This window comes from Notechis scutatus, chromosome 4 (assembly GCF_049901735.1).
Source record: "Notechis scutatus isolate UNSWTSFEM ecotype Mainland chromosome 4, rNotScu1.2, whole genome shotgun sequence".
Taxonomy (NCBI): Eukaryota; Metazoa; Chordata; class Lepidosauria; order Squamata; family Elapidae; genus Notechis; species Notechis scutatus.
Window position 1 is genome coordinate 76,119,461 of NC_142012.1, and position 20,417 is coordinate 76,139,877.

The window sequence follows — 20,417 nt, forward strand, 5'->3', positions numbered from 1 at the left end:
TTAACTGGGGAAGGAGAGCACTGCCATTCTTAGACACAGGGCTGTCTGCCAACTGAGTTTTCCCCAGCTATTCATTGTCTTTCACTCACCTTCCTTCCCTGCCAACAAGGCCTTTGAAGACAGGGTAGACAGATGGTTAGCTAGTCATGGGTACATATCAATAGTATAAACAGGACTAGCTCAATGACTGTATTTTCAGAACATTTGAGAAACGAAGCCACTGCTCCCTCCTAGATGTGCAAAACCATTACTTCATGCTTCCCACCTTCACTCCGCTTCCTTCATTCCATTCATTCGTTCCCCGTGTTTAACCACGCTCTTCAAACAGGTTTTATTTTAATTTTATTTCTGTGCACTTCTCTGTATTGTTTCTGTATCTCCTGGCAAAGAGTCACAGGCCAAACACACTCCGCCTTTCTTTCTCAACTGAAAAAAAGAAAAAGAAAACCCTGCTACAAACATTGTAAAGAAGCCACTAGAGAAGTAAACAAAACTGATTCACAAGATTCAAAGATAAATGCTCATTGTCTCTAGATATATCATATACCTGGCCCAGATAAAAATCAGGAGCTTCCTCAACTGCACATGAAAAGGAGAACATGTATTTCTATATGCTTCATTATCTGTTAGATTATCTCCCACCTTCAAAAACTTGAGAAGACTAACTTGGGAATCTCCCTTCATTTTATTCCATACATTCCTAATTGATCACAGAGTTACTGGATTTCTCATTAAAAGCTAGGGTGCAATATCTCTTTGAATCAAGTTAAACTCTTGGAGATTTTATGAACACATCCATGCTATCTTCTCAATAACGTTATGGAAGATTGGAGAGTGCTTTCCCCTAGGAATTTGTTGTTGTTTTATTTTCCCATCTAATCTTAGTAATCTCCTATCCAAGTATTAACCAGGTCTGATTCTGCTTAGTTTTTCAATCCAGGCAAGGTGTTGGCTACCTAGATAGGTTTCAGAGTAAAACTGCACTTGTATTGAAATTAAATAGAGACAAATTTCAGGATGTATGCCTGCTGGCTCTCAACTTCTTTTAAATAATTCAGAATATTCCAGTGAACTGATTTCCCTCCAGTTGATAATCAGGATACAGATAATTACATCTGGTTTCTGAATACCACAGATGAGTAACCTAAAAGGATGATTTCCAGATAATACAACTCTATGAACCAGTCATCCCGCGATGGGATTTAGAATTGTTTTCAAAATACTTTTCATGCTAGGATAAGGCCAGATATGATATCAGCCACATTACAGATTAATATTAAATCTCCAGCTATTATTCTGTACTTTTATCCAGAAGAAATAAATACTGTATAAACAAATAATCTTCTTTGAACCAGGCATAATTTATTCTGTAGATACAGCATGATTTCTAACTATTCTGAGGAGACCTAGTCCTCAATTTTTCTTTAAAGATGCCTTCAGATTTCTAAACAAAGAATATATCTAATCAATCCTTAAGCATAGTTTTTTATTATTATCAATAACAGATGTAGATTTTTATCCTACCTGAGAATATTAGTACTTGGTTTACTTTTGTTAAAACAATTAGTAAATTGTACTAATTAGTACCAAATTAGTAAAAGAGGTTTATATCCTACAGTCCCTCGTGGAAAAATCATCTTAATAATGTTGCAACAGATTAGCTCCATTCTAAAATATTGAATTAAATAATGGCAATTCACAACCTGAAAAATTCAATTTCAGTCCTAACAGCCACTAAATATCCAACTGTATTAAATTTCAGCATCACACTTTTAAGATAATACATTCCTCAAAGTGAAAGAAAACATTTACGTTCTTATCAGTCTAGTTGTTCCTGAGGGTGTGCTGCATGGCCCAACTGAAGATCTGGTCCTTGCCTCAAAGGAGACGGAAGTGAGAACTTTGGATTGGATCATGCCCATGCAAAATCTATCCTCCCATGGAGCCCAAAACTCCCCCAAGATGAGGAAGATGAAACAGGTGAAGAGGAGTCTAGAATGTCACCAAAAGATGACAAGGAGTGAAAACAACTGAACATGATCTTGAGCTACTGTTAGGATCTATCTTGTAGTGGAAAGGATAGCAAAACATCAGTATTTCACTGCCTACCACTTTATTTGGGGTAACCTTGTTCAAAGGATTACACTAGATATCTGTTGAATAAAGTTGCTTGGGTTCAATCCAAGTTGGACTCTAAAATCCTGAAGCAGTTCCACAGAGGTAACTGAGGCTTGAAATCTGGGAAGACTTTGATCCTGTTAGTGTTGAGAATGTGGACTGTGTTTGTTTGTTTGCTTATTTATTTGTTTATCAAACGTGCACAAGATAACAAGTATAGGTATTTAACATAAACATGAACAAAGGGAGTAAATACAGATAGATGAGGATAGTAAGACAGGGACGGTAGACATGTTGGTGCACCTATGCACGCCCCCTTTAAGGACCTCTTAGAAATGGGGTGAGGTCCACGGTAGACAGTTTGAGGATGAAGCTGTGAGGGGTTGAGGCTGTAACCACGGAGTCTGGTAGGGCATTCCAGGCATTGACCATTCTGTGGCTGAAGTCATGTTCTTGGAACTACCAGCTTGACCACCTGTATATTAGATCCATGTTCTTCCTGGTGGATTAATGTTTCCCAGAAAGTGAACATCATCCCACTGGAGGTTGGGGAACATCATATATGCCTGGAGATCAAATTAGTTGCAATGCTAGTGGTCTTCCGTAAGGTTTTGAAGACTTGATTCTGTCTGATAATGGGGGTTGGGTGGTAAGGCAGAGCCTGTGGAATGGTTGTTGCATTGTGTTTTGATTTGATCTCAGCTGCCAATTAGTATTTCTTGACATATTGTGATACTGTTGAGATATCATAGTTTTTAACTGTTGTTCACAAAGCAGAATCAATATGTTGAGATGAGCCATGTAAATAGAAATAACTATTCCTGCCAATTTAGACACTTGACGATATTTGGAAATTTTGAAAATAAAGTTCCCTCTAAAAAATAACAGTATACAATACTTAAATATTCTTCTTACTTTCCTAGTTCTCAAAAGCTCCGAGGTCACATTTCAATATTTATTCCAGAATGTTATCTATTTGTGAGAGTACTGGAGTGAGGGGAAGTCTTGATTTCGCCTGTAGTTATCTTCAAACATTAAGAAACAGTTACATTTTATCCAAATGGAAAAACAGCACCTTATGGTTTAGTTCTGCTGTTTCTTCAAGTAATTTAAACCAAACACCAAGATAACTAATTGCTGTTTCTCTCCAAAGAATAAAATTGTCATGAATAACTTTTAACATCTGTCAAGATTTAGTTCTACGAAGTTAATTTTGCAAATGAAAAAAAAGTTCCCTAAATGTGAAGAAGAGTAGTTTTCTGTATCCTGTACAGAGGTGGATTTATAAGCTGTACAGATGCAGATAGATAACTCAACAAGACGTCCATAACAAAGTAAATTTATTGGTTCATCAGGTATCCTCATAACTCATATTTATGACGAAGTTCTTCTTTAATGACCAATCCTTTGTATATCTGCCTTGTAGGTAAAAGATGGTTATCTCCTAACCCATGTCGTAGTGATAGAAAGAAGCTGCCATGTGTTAGTGAACTCAGGCAAAAGTGAGGAAAACTCCCCCAACCCATCAAGGGTCAAATTAGTGACCAATTGGGATTACAGATGTGGCCACATGACATGAACTACATTTCCCAGGATACCTTTAACTACATTTACCATGATGCATTCCCTTAAGGGGACAGCTTATAATTCCTAAGTAACTATCCAATTCCCATAGCCTGACTTGGACAGCACAAGCAATGAAAAAAAGGACTGTAAGTCCAATAAGTCCAATATGCACATAAGAATAGAATACAATTCTTTATTGGCCAAGTGTGATTGGACACACAAGGAATTTGTCTTGGTGCAAATGCTCTCAGTGTACATAAAGGAAAAGATACATTTGTCAAGAATCAAGAATCATGAGGTACAACACTTAATAATAGTCATAGGGTGCAATAAGCAATCAAATCATACTAGGAAACAGTCCATATAGGCAGGGCCATTGTAGAACCCCAAATCTAAAATTGTGAAATCTAAATTGTCAACCACAAAGGATCACAAATCCTCCTTAGCAGGAAGAAAGGGGATAATTCTGTTCAGGACTTGGCCATACATCACAAACTCCCAACTTCACATGGCTTGAGTAGGTAGCTGGGCTTGAACCCAGCAACTTTTCATACACTCAGTATGACATGCCTTGATAAAAAAAAAAATGCAGCAAACTGGGATGGTTCCTTCTTATGCTGACAGTAATTCATTTTTTCCTTCCATCTTTGCATGGACTCTTTACTTTGTGCTTCACAGTCATGGGGGCAAAAGTTATTGGCTGTTGACAGAACTGGCATCTCTGCCTTAACCGTTGGTCCTTAGCTCAGCACCCACCACTATGTTCTGACCCAAACTTTGTTCCAAGGAAACAAACTTCTTTCACAGTTAAAAGGCTGTTTCAAACAAATTGTCTCTGATAAGAACAAGCCTTGCCAAGGTTGTGTAAGGCTGCCAAGAACACTAGATAAAGTTACTAAGAAGTATTTCAAACACAAAGAGTCTCCAAACAACAATCAAGATATTCTGAACAAGGCTTGAGTACAAAAACTTCTTTGCTTCCTGCAAAGAACTCCGGTTTCTCAGCTGGCTTTTATCTCTTAAGGGAGGGGCCATTATCTTGCAGCCTTACTCCCGAGTCACCCGTTGCTGCTGTAGCTGCTCTTTCCTTCGAGCAGCCCTGAACGCACATACACTGGGCACAGGCTCCTCGGTGGCCTCTTCATCTCTGCTGCCAGCCTCCACAACCTGAAGGCAGCACTCCACTCCCTGATGGTCCTGGCTCCATCCCTGCATCACATGCAGGGCCCTCATCTGAGTCCTCGCTCTCCAAGACCTCAGCCGTCTGCACCTGCTGCCGGCAAACCACAACACACTAGGCCTGGTAATAAGTTTATTTAAAATATTGGAACCTGCCTTTCTGTCCAAGTATCTTAAGCAAAGTTAATAAAGAGAAACAGGTGGGAACCTCACCGTGACAAGGTATTACAGAAAAGCCCAAGAAGGATGTGCTGCTGTTGCTAAGTACAAAGGGGGTGGGAGATAATATGGAAAGTGAAGACAGATAAGGATTTCTCTTTATGATTGTCATATTTTATCTACCTTCCCTATCTGTTCACTTCCATTGGGGAATAAGGAAAACGATCCATTTTCTGGGATGCTGAGAGGCAGGGACTCATTTACAAATGTTGTGCTCTGTCAGGCATCTGTGCACGGCTGCCAGCAGATGTTATTGTAATTATGATTAAAATGCTACAGAAATTATACTAATCCAGTAAGTCACGTTAGTAAATTTATTTGCTCTGAACGGTGTAACTGAATGAATAGCACAAAGCAAAGCCTTTTCATACCGGATGAGGGAAGCAAACCCCTAATTAAGATACAATTTAAGCCGCCCAGAGTAATTTTGTGATGAGATGGGCGGCAAATAAATTTAATAAATAAAGAAAAAATATACAGGTAAAATAAAATAGGACAGCTCAATGCAGGAAGATATATGATGGATAATCTCTGGCCTGGGTTGACAGACACACATAAAGCATACATCTACACTCATGTCTACCTTGCAGGAGAAGAACTGGCAGAACCTGAAGTGGAGTCAAAAGAGGGGTTAGCCTAGAATCCCTATGTAGCTACAAGTGAACTAAATGCAACCTCCCTTGAATTCCACTGACCCTTTTCTATCTCCAAGCAGCTGCTAAGTATTAGTTGAAAAGATTTATTCTGTGCATAGGCACAGAAGCAATAAATGCCTGAGAAGCAATAAATTAGTTGGACTGTACATTCACGTGTGGATCTGATCTTCTACGCCATCTGAAGGTTTAAGCTAAAAATGCTTTCTCCACACAAGTCTCTAAAAAGATGCTGGAGATGTTTTCCCTGAATCCAGCTACTTAGTACCGCTTGGTGCTCTGCCAAGCTCAGTCAACACTGCCAGATGTGGGAAGATCTTGTCGAGATGTTCAAACAAAAACAAAAATAAGAAAAAGGGTTTAGCCACTTCCTTTCAAACTTGCTTCCCAGAAAATTCTGCCCCCTCCTAGGAAAACAACTGGGGGGGAAAAACAATGAGTTGTTCTTAGGTTTAGCTGTCGTTCAAAGAAAACACATAGGCGGGAACTAAAGATTGATTAATTTTTCCCATCCTGGAAGACCTCCCATCACCACCAAAAGCCTCTTTGGGGGGAAATCCATCTATTGGGCATTTAACGTCATTCACAGAAACGTCCATTATGGATCACCCAAAAGCTGATTTCTGCTCTCTGAGTCTAAGAATGAGTTTAAACCGTGAACTAACACCCCCATATCAGTTTTCTTTTATTTGTTTTTCCTTTTGGTATCTGGGGTGCTGTGTGATCCCGGTCTATCTAATTAAACTAGCATTTTACAGCAAAGGTTTTCAGGTATCAGGATTTTAGTCTCTTCTATCATCTGCTGTGAGATCTTTTTAAATAGAAAATGATCAAGACTAAATCCCAAAGAGATGTTCAACGTGCCAACATTTTATATTATAATTAACTGTCATCCTGCCAGTTTTCTGAGATGGATTTAATCTTGCATAATTTTTAATAACCTTTTTAGCCTCTGATAAAGTAAACCCAAGATTTGCATACTTGAAACGTAGGTATTAGTCCTGAGCAGTCTTTTCCAACTATTTCAAGATTTGTAGATTCTGAAATTTTTAGGTGAGTCAAAGATGTCACAAAGATCTTTTCTTTCTTTCTTCTTTCTTTCCTTTCCTTTCCTTTCCTTCTTTCCTTTCCTTTCCTTTCCTTTCCTTTCCTTTCCTTTCCTTTCCTTTCCTTTCCTTTCCTTTTCTTTTCTTTTCTTCTTTTCTTTTCTTTTCTTTTCTTTTCTTCTTTTCTTTTCTTTTCTTTCTTTCTTTCTTTCTTTCTTTCTTCTTTCTTTTTCTCTTTCTCTCTTTCTTTCCTCATTAAAAAAGAGCCATCAGCAACCTCCTCCATTAACATTTCCAGAGATAGGTAACAAAAAACAGGTCTGACCCATGTTAATTAAACAAGAAAAATAGTACATCTTCCTTCGTTCCAAAAATTCAACAGTGTACCTATTTTCTTGAAGCTACCATTGTGGATTGCAGAGATTTTATATTCTTTTAAATACTAATATTTGGGGATGATCTGTTATTATATAGCAAGCAAGCAATAATTCTAATGGTGAAGTCTATTCTCAGTTTTTAAATATTAACTTTTTTAAAAAAAAAAAACATACCACTGTTTTTTTAAGAGTATCCAAGTAGTTCACCCTTAAAACTACCAGCAACAGTTACCTACAACAATACATCATTAAGAATCCAAAAAGGAACCAACAAATGGCCCACAACATAAGAATATTGGGCAATGGCACCTCTTTTCCACCAATATACAGGCTGTGTTTGCTTTGTGGTGTGCTGAAGAGTGTCACCACAAAGAATGAGAGACCTCTCTTGGAGGTCATCTCTAAAAGGCCATTGGGTTTTGCTATCTCCTCATCTCTTACCTGTTTCTATAGGCAGCACTACTTTTATTATTGCAACACCAAAATGTTTTGTGATCAACGTAATGCGCTTGATTGTGATAGGTCTAATATGGGCCATTCAGGAAACAGAGAGCATCATTCCCTAACAGTGGAAGCTAAAAGGGACAATTTTATTGATTTCCTCTTTAAGGGAAAGGTAGGATATCCGCTGAGTATCAGGCAGTAAAAACGAGCAGACTATCAAAGACTATCAACAGAATAATTCTACCCTAATGAAAATTCAACATACAAGGTGACTTTTATATAACTGACTCCCATCTCACCTTTTGGGTAATTAATTCAAAAAATTCTTCATACTGCCAACAATTCCATTTCAATGCCTCTTACACTAACATACATAGAATTTAGAGCTGGAAGGGACCTTGGAGGTCATCTAGTCCAGCCCCCAGCTCGAGCAGGAGACCCTAAACCATTTCAGACAAATGGTTGTCCAGTCTCTTTTTAAAAGCCTCCAGTGATGGAACACCCACAGATTCTGAAGGCAACTTCTGTTCCACTGGTTGATTGTTCTCAGTGCAATCCGGTGGATAGAATGAAGCACTTGAATCTTCCTAGGATTTCATCGTTAAACTGATTAAACCTTTCCTCAAATTCAGCTCAGTTCCTGAATACTACATGGACTTGTTCCTATAGTTTTCCTTGGTGGTTGGCCAGTGCAAAATAGGAACTATTTTGCATCTCCCCAACCAACCAACACTCTTCCTGGTGGCTTTCCCTCAAAGTCTGATCCAGCTTAACTTTTTAGGATGAACCACAACGTGCCACCTCACTGGTTAAAAAAAGTTAAAGATTTTTAAAATCTCCAAGTTCAAATAGTTGCCTCAAGGGAAGCATTGGAACCCAAGTGCCCAGGATATTTCATTTCGTTAATTTTCCTCCCTTCGAGTTCCTTTAGATAAAAATTAAAAAGAGGGATTTTTTTTTTAAAAGAGAGAGTTACTAAAAGAATGGCTCTGGATAAACTTGAGCTGAGGAAAACCTTGAAGACATCAGACAACCCAAATTGCAATTTTTAGATTAATACTTCTGGGTCCTTCTTATTCCTAACCGAAGATGATTAGCATTTCAATATCTTGGTGCATATTTAATTTAATTTTGACGTAAAGGAAGAAGAATTGGGGAGGCTGTGGCGGAGTTCACAGGCAGAGGAGAACCAGGCTAAACAAAAGGGTTCACTGAGGTGGAAAAAAAAGGCTTCTCTGGGAAAATTAAGGGTTGAACAGACAGAGATTTGCCAGCTATTCAAAGCCCACCAGCTTAAATCTAGCATTTCAAGTAGAACAGTCAACATGATTCAAGAAGTCTGATTAAGCACAAGATATTACGATTTCCCTTTGGGTAAGACTTGACGATTCCCCAGAGAAAAATCCATGCAGGTTTTTTGTTGTTGTTGTTGTTTTGGGTTTCTTTTTTGGCATGGAAGTCATTTGCTACTGATGCCTTCAAGGCTGAGGCACTCTGTAAAAAAAAAAAATTCAAATACTAGCTCCCTAATACAAACACACACAGAGAGAGAGACAGTATATCATCTTCTGCACTAAAGTTATATAAAAGAGGATAAATAATGGGATAGAAACCTTGCAAACTACAACCCTGAAATAGCTTGGATTCTTGGTCCTCGCACTTATGACCATTGCAGTGTCCCTCTGGTCAAAATTTGGGTACTTTGCAGCCAGCGTGTATTTATCACAGTTGCCGCATCACAGCTGCAAACTTCCCTGCCAGCTTCCGATGACCAAAGTCAGTGGGGCAATCTGGAATCGTTTAATGACTGTGGCAAAAAAAGGTCATAAAATTGGGGGCGACTCATTTAACAACCGCATCGCTTGTAAATGATGGTAACTCTGGTCCTAGTTATTGTTGTAAGTTGAGGATTACCTGTACATTTCACACATAACTTTTTTCAAAATTACAGCTGTTTTATTGTTGTTATTGTTATTGACATCTTAATGGGAAACATATAAATCTTTTAAATAAACAATCAGTAAATTTTCAAAACAGGCTTGGCTAATTAATCTTCTCCCATGTCTTCCTGTTGGGAAAGAGAGACAAGCACAGAAAAATGGAGCCACCCTTGACCGATGTGAATCCCTACATGGAGGATACAACAAACTAAACCAACCAAGAAAGAGCAATACAATACATTTTTCAAGAAAAATGGCCCTTTCAGCACCAAAATTGAAGCATGACAACTTTTGCCTGTATAATACTGGTTGTCTTCTACTCAAGCTGTTTTCCTTCAGAAGAGTTTGACTGCAACTGCCATCTGCTCTAGAAAAACACAGGGGGGGGAATTTCTACAGCTATTCTTTTTGGGAGTCTCAAAATCAGGCTCTACTGTCAAAAGTATATATTGCAGAGGAAATAAAGGCCTACTTCAATTCAATGAAAGACATTGGATGGACTGTGTATCAGCCTGAGTCTTGTTATTTAGACTCAACCACGAGCAACCTCAAAGGATCCGCACCTCACTATTCATACCCTATAATTGAAGCCAGAAGCAGTGGAAGTTCTTAATTTGCCAGACAGTGGACTTTGATGCAGGTTCTATCACAGCTTCTAAAAGCGGGGGTGGGGGGGGGAGCAACACACTCTGAACATGCTGATCTCCAAAAAAAATAAACAAATAACAATAATTGCAGTCCTCAAGTATATAGTCACATTGTCAGACCTTGGACTTGTAAAAAAAGAAATAAAACCCAGACACGCTTGCAGCTCTGCTTATGGTGTCAGATTAGTTTACATAATTATGATGGTCACTTTCATAAGAGTACATGGCTAGGGATGGGCTCTAGTCAATTTTCTCCCATCAGTCAATTTTCCCAGATTCTTACAAAGAATAAGAAGATGGGGCTGTAGAACTGTAATGAAATTAAAGTGGAGATAGTGCATTTGGTACTTTTGAAATGTTAAATTGCTTCACAAGTATATCATGTGTTATGAGAGTCAATGTGGAAATCAGCACCGAAACTGATCCAAAGATACCCTTTCCGGCAAAGAGATAAATCTCTTTCTTCTTAGTCCAAAGCATGAGACAAAAATACATCAATCAAGCCCTCTAAATATGGGAAGTCTACGTAGATCCTTTCTACAATCTCATGACAAGCATGCACATCCAGTGAAGGACAAAGGTAGGACAACTTATCACTCACAAGATGCCATGGTGGTTTGGGATGGACAAGCATGATTAGTGGTTTGGTCCGTTCTATGGCCTAAATTCCAGTAGTATCTTAAGATACATATTCACAAGAACCTTTTCATTGGTTCCTGCTTAATTGTTGACCAACCTACACCAGCTGCAGAACATATTTTGTCCATGTATCACTAAATCTAACACTGGTTATAAAAAGGGACCAATAGTGGAGACCCACATAGTTCAGAGTGTTGAACTGTTGAGTTTGTGATCTTCACCAACCTTGGCTGTTTTTCAACAGATGTTTCAATACCAGAGGAGAGAGGGAAGAGTTGCTCTGGAGTGTCACCACCCAATAAACCTTCTCCCTTACCCTGCAGATGTTACCTAAACTGGTAATTAAATGTCTACACAAAAACAACCAAGTTCAGAGAACACCAGAACTCACGAAAAGGTTCGATCCTGGTGTCTTAGGTTATTTCTCCATAGAAATACCTTCTTCAAAAATCAGGGAATTGTTCCCCTTAGCAATTAAAACATTTGTCTTCAGATTTCATAACTCAGAGTATTTTAGATAATGTGGAATCTAAAGTTTTAGAAAATTCAGAAAGCAGCTCAAGGTCTGCGTATAAAAATCATATTTCCCAAAAGGAAGATATCTTGAATTTAAGACAACAGCCTTCACAAGAAAAAAGTGTATTAGACAGGAGAACAAAACTCACTTACTTCCATCAATGTGTTTTCTGCAAATCAAAAACGACCTTCACATTTTCAAGGTAAATTATTTGTGGAGTGGGGTGGAATTGCCTTCTTTGCAGCCTGAAGGAGATATATAGTCAGATAAAACATATTTGTACATGCAGGGAGAAGTGGGGGGGGAGACTCTCTGAGCCTCAGGAAATATTTCTCTATGGCCCCCAAATTTGGTGAGACAAGGGACTCCCCTGTTAGATCAGGAGAATAGAAAGTCTCCATATGTAAGCTTTTACATGACTTTAAGCACTTAGAGCATTGAATTCCTATACAAGCTTAAATAGGTAGAGTATAATAATGGGAAAGATTGGATTGACTGAAGATCCTTTAGAGAAAATACAGCAGGTAATTTCATGTAATTATCTGAATCAAAGACTCCCTGGGGGTCTTGGTGAGGAGTCTAACCTGGTGGGCTCAGATATTTCAAGCAAATGGCCATGGCCTCTCCAAGTAAGCGAAGGGAAGCTCAGGATATGACTTTTCCAGCCCTGGAGAGAGAAATCTCTCTGCTTTCCTGCAAGGTTGGGCACTGTCAGAGCCATACGAAAGAAAGCATGTTGTAGAAGATAAAGTACTAATTAGGAATAAGATTCAATATGTTCATGCTTGCTTTGTCAACTTGTCCATAACCTAATCTACCCCATGGCTTGCATGAAAGATCAATCAAAGCTAGTTGTTGATATGCAAAATGCTATGTAAGGCATTTAACCCACAACGTACAGTTTCCCCAAGATTCATGAAGGATGCAGCGGCACTTATTTCTGTATTACATTTGTCCTAGGAATATGCACAGGACTGTAATCTGCAAAATAAACATCGGGTAATTTTTCCATTTGAAGAACCTCTGCTACCAAGAATTTCAATCATCCTTCCTACTGAATGATCAATCCTTCAACCTTCAGCTGATCTGACACTGACAAACATTGAATGAGGGGTTCATTGGCTTCACTATTTCCACACATTTTAAAAAAACCAGCTATTCTTTCTAGCAACTGGTATCTGTAAATATTATCTCCATAACTTCATGGCAATAGGACATATCCTGTTAATTATTAGCCCATAACACCACCACCACCCCGCAAAAAATTAGATGAGAATCACATGGTAGATATCTTTTAGGAACAAGCAGCTTTAGAAAAAATGTATAACCAAATGTGAATATTACAACATATGGTTGAAAGCAGAACAATAAATGGAATTTATAACATTTAAATCTCTCTTTGATTCAATCTGCAAAGATATTTTATGGAAGGTTTCCATCATATACAAAAAATCTGTTCCTACATAGAGAAAAGCTCTGAGTCCATCAGAGCAGTTCATAAATTGTACCCCAATTCAAAAAGACGTTCTATTAGTTTTCTTACTTTTTCACTCTTATATTTACTTCTGGGTCATCTAAGGCAGTTGGGAAAAGTTTATCAATACTACTTTAAGTGGACGATGCTATCTTTTTATCAGAAACATCAATTGGTGCCTCAGGAGAACATGGAAATACTTGGTCAGTACCATATTGATGATAATCATCCTCAGATTATCAGAAGACTAGCATGTTAGTGAAAATAACCAGGATCAGTAATGATATTACATAGATACCACTGAACAGGGTTATATGTTTTAAATATCTGGAGATTGTTTTCTGTGCATGGAGGGGATCCAAGCTGAACATTCAGCGCAAGATTGAGCAAATATCTGAAGCTTCTTTCACTTTGAAAGGAGCGAGGTACCCTCAACCAATTGGGAAAAAATATTTGGCACACCTTTTACATACATGAAGCTCCAATAGGTTTACATCAAATTATTCTCCTGTAGCAATCCTCAAGTCTCACTCCAAAGCTGTCTTCTAGTTGGAAGCTGCTTTATCCAAAATGGTTTATTCAAGATGTGGGGGGTTTTGAGGGGTGAGTCTTAATCATTGGCTAAGAACCAACTTCTGTGAAAATATGTCTGAGTCCGCTACTAATCCTTGGTAACGTTCGTTCAGCATTAAAGATGAGTTTGTTGGATCAACTGCAGAATCTGGGCCTCTGTCTAGAATGCTTGCAGCCTATGGACTATAACAATGATAGAATCCTTCCAAGCATTCCTGAATATTGAACACCAAATTGAGATAAGTCTTTAACAGTTTTAAATGAGAAGGAATCTGAGTTTGCAGCCAGCTATATCTCTGAAGACCATCTCAGAGCCCTTTCTCACCCTCACTTTAATGTCTTCCCTTGTCTTCTTCAGCAAGGCAGGTTTACCAGGAGACCATAAGGGAAGTTTGTGGGTCTTTGTAGCTCAACAGTAGCCAAAACAATGGAGCAAATTCTATTGCACTGTGAATTTTGTGGGTGTTGAGGAAATACGATTAGCATGTCCTTCTAATAAACTTGCCAGGTAACCCAGATTAATCCTTCTCAGCTATTTACTTGCAAAAAAGACTAGTTTCCTGCCTATGAAGTAGCAAAAATTGTTCAGCAGTTTCTGACACAGGCGTTTGAGGTAAGAAACTACCATTTAAAAATCCTCCCATGATCGTCTCATATCCTCTCAACAGGATATCATGGAAACCCCAGACGCAGCTTAGATGGCGACACCATAGTCCTTTACCTTGAAGTCAACTCTGTGAGTTCAATGGGATTTAATTCTGAGCAGGCATCTAGGTGACTTAACATACTTTCCCCAAAAGGACTATTAAATCACTCATTCAGACACATCAAAGCAAGGCCAGGACCAAATGAAAGCGCTACAGATGGCTTCACTGTGGTGGCCCTTTAACAAGTCTGAGTTGGAGCTCAGACGTCACCAGGAGGTAAACACAATCATTCCCCACCCCACTGAATATCAGCTTTAATGGCACCATCCTGGTTAGCAAAACAACCAAGACATCGTCAGTTCTCAAGGAAGACGGGAAAGCTTTCCGCTGTTCCTGGCAGGTGCTTGGAAAATATTAGACAAATAAAATGGATTAAAAGTATGAGTGATATATGCAACCATCTGTTCCTTCCAGAGAGAAAAGTTTGGACGCAGCGTAATATGCTCCAATGAATAACCATGAAACCAACAGTCAAACATCAACATCTCCAGGGGAAAAGAAATGATGAAGTGTCTTATCAATGCAAACTTATTTGGGAGTAAACCCCAATAAAGGCAGAGAAGTTTTGCTTCCGAGCTAGGCAGATGCTGGAATGATTAAACCCCTTAAAAACACATCTCTGAAGATTTCATCTTGCAGGGCAATACACTAAAACCAGCTGAAATTTAAAAAAAGGCATTGGGGTCTTTCATAACCTGAGCAATGTGCTTTTTTAATATTCAACTAGTCCTTGACCCACAATATAACTGAGTCGTTTTTCAGTTATGCCCAAAGACTCCTTGGCATTCTTCAGGAATCTATTAGTGCCTTGCCAAATGAAAACAATAGACCAATATTTCTGGAAGAAATCTTCACCAACGACGATCTGCAGAAGAGTCATAACTGACTTTCTAATACACGTTAAGCATGAGCTAGGTCTAATCATGATTAAGGTAGCCCTCCCAGCAAATGTGCCCCAAACAATCCAAAGCATTTTTAATCAATATCCAAGCTCTCCCTGTTTTACTTTGTTTTTAATATTGATTTACAAAATGAAGCTGATGGGAGGGGGAATTAATTCTTCCCCTGCCTTTGGCTCCTTAAACCCATTCTTCATTCCCCCGCAGGGAAAGAAAAACCAATATAAAAGAAAGCAGGAATAGCTTCTACTAAGGCAGGCCCTGCCTTTTACCTGCTTCTAACTAAAACTTACCAGGTTCCAACCAGTCATAAGATTTAGTTAAGCATTTAGGTAAGCCACTCCGTGTTTACAACCAAAGCAAACCCTGGCTCCAAAGGTAAATGTCCAGGATCTGTTCATAAATGATCATGGTTCTGAGTTCAGAGCATGCAGGAAGGCTCATGACAAGTGAATCAGTGAGTTGAGATTCCAAAGAGCTGGCATGTCAGAACGCATCCAGGATTTCAAGAGTTCAGTAGGAGAAAATCCATACTAATTAACGAATGCTTCATTCATTCTCTCCTCAGTATGGTTTAAGCACGCACACACAGGTTTTTGTCTGTGGGTGCATTTTAAAATGCTTCCTTGGTACTAAAAGGGCTTTGCGACAGAAAGGAGCATTTGTAGGCAAGTCCATTTCTTCAAATGCATAAAGCAGAGAGTGAACGTGATGAATTTTCTGTGTGTTTGCTCTGGACTTCTGGGAGGTGAGAAAGATCATTTGCAGAAAGAGAGAGAGGGAGGGAGGGAGAGGGAGAGGGAGAGGGAGAGGGAGAAAGAGAGAGAGAGAGAGAGAGAGAGAGAGAGAGAGAGAATTGGAGTTCCAAATACAAGCAATGTCAGCTGAACTGAATGACAGCTGAGGTGGGCCTGAAAAAAAGACAGATCTGCAGAACATCCATCCTGAACATAGGACCACCTTTAGCCATGCTGGCTGGATCTTCTGGAACCAACACTATCAGGGTGGTAAGGCCCTACAGCTGGGACACGTCCCAGAACTTCTCCAAAGACATACTACTAGCCGCCCAGAGTTACCATGTAGCAAGATCTACATTTTACAAATAAATCTTCTATATATATATATAAAAATGTGTGTGTGTGTGTTCTGATATAAGTCTGGAACGCCTTCAGCAATTTCAACTAAACTTGGTACACATATGACTTACTCTCTGAAAACAAATACCGTGGACACCTCTCGGGGTGTGTGTGTGCCTTAAAATGGCTTCTACTGTACAGCATGGTGGACTTGCCATGGTAATGGCTTCACAGTACTCCACAAGGGGGCTCCCTCTCAGCCATCCAAGGAAAGTCAGGTGATTGGCCAAGTACAATAAAAAATAAATAAAACACCAGCATAGACAAAAAACTCCAGAGAGGAATAGAAGACTTGCGATGCTGCATGAGAGACAGTACAACAGTGTGAGTCCCGACTACAGGATTTTCCTGTCTAATAAAGGATTGGGATAAATAAATACCCGGGCAACGCCAGGTTATCGACTAGTGAAAGATAAATAAAGAAACCAGGAACCACCAAATCCAAGCAGCCTTCTAGATCAGCTTACGTGCTTCAGAATCAACAATATCAAGCAACAGCAGGGATCTACTGAGGTCTTTCTGGCACTTCCCTAGGCCTGCATAGATCAACTCCACCACTTTTTGTAAATTATCACCCTTCTCTGTTTTCCAAATGGATCCCCTCTCAGCCTAGAGTTAGAAGCCATAGCAGTCCCTAAGCATTAGCATTAACAACTTATGGGAAGAGCCTACATAGAGATATCTACCACGTAAAGAGATACCCATTGAGTTCCATATCACAAATGCTTCCATTATTATGGTCGTGTGGTGTGGTCTGATGTTGCTTAGAAGGGCACCAGGATTTGGGAAGCTAAAGCACCCCTCGGAGGTTTATTACAGGAGCTGAAGCCAAGGACTCCTTTACAAGCTCAGTAGACTTGTGACTACTGCCTCTATTTCTTTTGACAGTTCTTCATTCATTAGAGGAGAAGAACCTCAACACCATTATAAGATAATGGATGGAAAGAATGATAGAACTAGTCTGGTTTGTGATGAATCATGCTGTCAACCTTCTGTACAACAGCAGAAAAGAAACCAGAAGGAAAATGGAACTGGCAGAGATGGTTGCCTCCCATCCATGGAAAAAGAAACCAGGATAAAGCAACTCTTTGTCCTCTCAACTAAGCACTGGGTTCAAACTTGGATGGTCTTTGGGTCTGCAGAAGATCCTTTCATAGTCCCATCACATATCCTTCTTACCCCACCTACTGTGGAGGAGAGGGAAATAATCCATAAAAAACAGAACCAACTAACGTATGCCCAATACATTTCTTTTCTTTAAAAAGTAGCATTTGCCCAACCTGCCATCTGCCCTCCAGAGTCAAAGCTACCATTCCAGGAGAGTGTCTACATTTAGAGGTCAACCACCCAGGAGCAAACAGTTTAAAACAACACTTAGGAGGGTCCTTGGAAAATTTTTGCAAAACCTAATGTAGTACCCCAGAACAGATTGAGGAGGTGGTCTCAGATCTTTTTTGTAGGCTTTCACAGTCTGCCTCCTCCTCTAGCTGTCTAATAGCTTCTCCCTCTGATGTAGAAAGAAAACAACATAATTAAATGTATATAATTATAAGCCGAAGAGAACACTGAAGCTCCCATGCGTTTGATGCGTGTTCTGCTTATTTTAAATCCCGGGGAAGAAAGAATGGAAGAGGGGCTATGGGAAGGCTGCAGAAAGAAAATAGAGAAGATGCTTCGGGAAATGTTCATTTAACTACCCAAACACTAAATACAGGAACAAATTATGATACAGGCTATGGGGCCTTCTTAGCTGAATGAGCCTCTCTGCAATCCAAGGTTTGGCCAATAATCAACCCTGCTATGCTCACCTACCTCAGTGCAAGGTGAGGCTCTGTTTCCTCCCCTGGCTTTTAACCATCATGCCCAATAGAAAAATAAAAATAAAAACCAAAAATACTTTGTAACACCTTTCTCATCGTTAAAAAAAAATGGATGGTTCTTCCTCTTGGGATTTTTCTTTCTCCCATGCCAAACAAATTCATATTGCTGTTAGTGGGACTCAGGAAACACTGAACTAAACCACCTGTCAGTGAGATCTCACCAAGAAGACCGAAGATCAGGAGGCACCAACAACCAAAGAGATTTCCAGCCCTTATAATATAAAACACGGTGGGAGTCCTGTGGGCACCAGAAAGAAATGTTGGGGTGACATCAGAAGGTCCAGACTGATGTGGGGAATGATCCTGTCTCTTCCTTAGCCAACCCACTCCAAGCGAAAAAATACTGGAATTTTTCCATATTGATCTTTCTCAATAGTTTGCGGTATAAGTAAGGGTTGAATCTACCCAAATTTTTCCACTTTTGTTAATATCTCTTGGCTCCAAAACACAGAGTGAAACCCAAGGAAAATCAAGAATCATACCTCGCATTCCCCATAATGACTGTGTGCTTGGAAGTGGGGGACAAAAGATCCCCAACTTACTATCAAGGTGATTAACTGCAGGAAGCTTTACCTACTAAGAGGCTTCCAAGAATGGTTCAAAGAGTCTTGACCTAAAAAGACTTTATTGGATTGGTACCTGGGGTACTAAAGGTTCACCTGCATCGGGTGAGCCTAACCCATCTGGTAGTTCAGCTCAAGTAAAGTTGTTGAGATCCAAAGGGAAGGAATAACAACAGCATGTTCCTATGTTCTGGCAATCTCCTCCAAAAGCTCAAACGGTCGGTGTTCTGACCATGAACATGGAAGCCGTTGCTTTCTCAGATTTAAATGGAAAAGGATGTAAATTATTCACCTTTATTAAATTAGGTTTCCCCATTTCAACTGAATCAACTTGGTCAACCACTAGAAGGTGCCAGAGGGTTAGGCTTTGGCACCTCTCCCATGCCCTCTAGTGATCACTTCAATTTTTGCAGCTCAGAACTTGTATTCCTATGAATATAGATAAACATGTGAGAACCAATCTGGAAATACTCCACCTTCATTTAAAAAAAAAAAAAAGAATCTTGGCTAAATTGGGCTAAACCAGGAACAATCCATTCAAACAGATGTGAATTTTGACATGGGAGCCTACCTCCACCTCACCTCATATATTTTTTCCAATGCATCATACCTGGATGAATCACTCTTAGGAGAAAATAATAACATTGCCAAGACGTTATAAGTAGTCTTCTTTTTCTACAGTAATTACTTCAGAAATTCACTGCAGCTGGAAGAATGCAGGTGATAATCAATCTTGACTTATTCATCAAACTTTGCTGTAATGAAGAAGCCTCCCATTTGTAAAAGCCAGCCAATTAATTTAGGATTGTTTTCTATTGTAAAAAATCTAATTTGAAACCATTTATCTAGGCAGTGTCTATGCAGCTACTTGTCAGCTCCTGTAAATCTGAGAAGAGTTTGCAACCAATCATTTACGTGGAGTATTTAATCCATTTTAAATCGGCATGGAATTATGGAGCGCATTTGATTAAGTAATAACAGGGACTGGAATGATAAAAAATTGGCGCTTTCTTCAGACATTCTTTCCTTCTTCTTCCCTCTCCTAAGGTTGCCAACTAACCAGGGCTGCTTGTCCTATCATCTCATATCCATTTATGGTCTGGTAGAGGGCAATGATATCTATCATGGGTTATATGTAGAAAAATGTCCGGATTGTCCATATGCATAAGCTCCCAAATCAAGCCCAAGAAAAATAGGTTTGCAACCTGTTTCTTCCTCACTGTCTGCAAACACAGGCGCACACCTCTCTTCCTAAAGCTGCTGCCCCTCTCGTTCATCCCCTGTGCCTTTTTTAAAAAAATCCAAGCACCAGAACATCCTCTTTTAGGTGCCTCTTCCCAGAACAAAGCACCCTGTTCATCCACCCGCATCCGAAGCACATCCGGGGTGGAGAGAATGCAGAAAGAGTGAGCCCTGACACAGTCCCTCCTTTGTATGCCTCCCTTCGCCTTGCCAATAGAAAGACAGATTGACAGAGCCACAAAGCGAGACAGTGATCAGAGGACACAAAGCTGTAGAGGGGGCTCCCCGCCCCACACGCATGGCTTTGCAAATAATATTCCCATTGGCCGTTGAAAATGACACCATGTTTGCCGAAGACACATCAGATGAGGGCGGGCACAAGGGGGTCGAATTCCACAGAGCACAACCGAGACCCCCTTTCCTCACCTTGTTGGACCCTTGTCCAAAACCAGGAACCAATGCAAGAATCACACACAGGAAACCCTTCTGGAGTCAACCAACTAGAACCCTTGCAATGGTTGTTCTCTTGCTCCCTTCGCAGACCAAGTCCCTGTCTCTGCTATCCAGAAGCCAACCACACAGTTCCCACCTGCCAGAT

General features: G+C 39.7%; 1 protein-coding gene and 1 long non-coding RNA gene across 7 annotated transcripts in view; one reads left to right on the top strand and one right to left on the bottom strand.

Annotated features, from left to right (window-relative positions):
* The window catches only part of GRID1 (glutamate ionotropic receptor delta type subunit 1), a 654,467-nt gene that overhangs the window by 630,046 nt on the left and 4,004 nt on the right, over nucleotides 1-20,417 (bottom strand). The gene's annotated exons all lie outside the window — the stretch shown is intronic.
* LOC148130791 (uncharacterized) overlaps nucleotides 1-20,417 on the top strand; it is a 715,147-nt gene that overhangs the window by 211,145 nt on the left and 483,585 nt on the right. The window lies entirely within an intron of this gene.